Source organism: Hyla sarda, chromosome 11, assembly GCF_029499605.1.
Source record: "Hyla sarda isolate aHylSar1 chromosome 11, aHylSar1.hap1, whole genome shotgun sequence".
Classification (NCBI taxonomy): domain Eukaryota; kingdom Metazoa; phylum Chordata; class Amphibia; order Anura; family Hylidae; genus Hyla; species Hyla sarda.
The window spans coordinates 50,261,997-50,263,919 of NC_079199.1; positions in this window are offsets into that span (position 1 = coordinate 50,261,997).

Below are 1,923 nucleotides of genomic sequence, written 5' to 3' on the forward strand. Positions count from 1 at the left end.
AACCTTTTAGTAGATGATGAGGTGTATAGTGTAATGTTCTTTATGCACGAGGGCATTATACTTACTATGGCCTCTTTCACACGGCCGTTGCTTCCCATCGAGAACGGCCGTCAAAGTGTTTTGTTTGTTTTTTACTTTAAAGTGTACCTGTCGTCTACAAAAACTTTTTTTTATATAATGTAGATAATATATTTGTAATACTCATTGGTTAAAAAAATGTGTATATTTTTCTCTCTACAGCTAATGTTTGTGTGTCTCTATGAGGAACTTTTTGTTGGCGACAGGTACACTTCAACTGCTGTTCTCATGACAGGGAGCAACGGACAACAACGGGTCCCGGCAGCTGTCATTTACTATTATGGGGGCCGCCGGGCGCCGTTATGAATAGTGGGAGAAAAAGAAGGCACATGCAGTAATTTTTTTCCCCACTATTCTGCCCGACTTTCCCGATGGCCGTCACACTGCCGTGCACTAACAGCAGTGTGAAAGGGGCCTAACTCGCTCTCATATTTATCTATCCATCCATCTATCTAATTGGTCCATCTATCGGTCTCTCTTTTTTTTTCTTTCCCATCTGTTTCATCTATCATCTACTGTATTTATATATCTAAAATCTCATATATATCCTCTGCTCTCTATCTCTTTTTATTACCTATCTATCTATCTACATTGATATTTTTCCACAATTTTGGTCATCAAGTCCTTAGACAGTTCTCTTCTCCTCTTTCTGTTGTCCATGCTTAGTGTGGCACACACAGACACACAATGCAAAGACTGTGTGAACTTCTCTCCTTTTTATCTGCTTTCAGGTGTGTTTTTTATATTGCCCACAACTGTTACTTGCCCAAGTTGAGTTTAACCCCTTGGGGACGGAGCACATTATGACCCTAAGGACGGGAGCATTTTTTGCAAATCTGACCACTGTCACTTTAAGCATTAATAACTCTGGGATGCTTTTACTTATAAATTTGATTTCGAGATTGTTTTTTTGTGACATATTCTACTTTGTGTTAGTGGTAAATCTTTGTTGATAATTGCATCATTTCTTGGTGAAAAGTTCAAAAATTTTATGAAAAATTTAAAAATATTGCTTTTTTCTAACTTTGAAACTCTCTGCTTGTAAGGAAAATAGACATTCCAAATAAATTATATATTGATTCACACATACAATATGTCTACTTTATGTTTGCATCATAAAGTTGACATGTTTTTACTTTTGGAAGACATCAGAGGGCTTCAAAGTTCAGCAGCAATTTTCCAATTTTTCACAAAATTTTCAAAATCGGAATTTTTCAGGGACCAGTTCAGGTTTGAAGTGGATTTGAAGGGCCTTCATATTAGAAGTACCCCACACATGACCCAATTATAAAAAATGCACCCCTCAAAGTATCCAAAATGACATTCAGTAAGTGTGTTAACCCTTTAGGTGTTTCACAGGAATAGCAGCAAAGTGAAGGAGAAAATTCAAAATCTTCATTTTTTTACACTCGCATGTTCTTGTAGACTCAGTTTTTGAATTTTTACAAGTGGTAATAGGAAAAAAGCCCTTCAAAATTTGTAACCCAATTTCTCTCGTGTAAGAAAATACCTCATATGTGTATGTCAATAGTGTTGCTCGCGAATATTCGCAATGCGAATTTTATTCGCGAATATGCGATATATATTCGCGAATATAGCACTATATATTCGTAATTACGAATAGTCTTTTTTTTTTTTTGATTTTTTTTTTTTTCACAGTACACATCACAGTGATCATCCCTTTCTGCTTCCAGCTTGTGTGGTGTAAAGAAGGCTCTAATACTACTGTGTGAGACCGGCGTGCGAATTTTCGCATATGTGAAAATATGCATATGCGAATTTTCGGTTGTGTTAATTTCTGTGTATGCTAATTTTCGCATGTGTAAATTTTCGCATACGCGAATT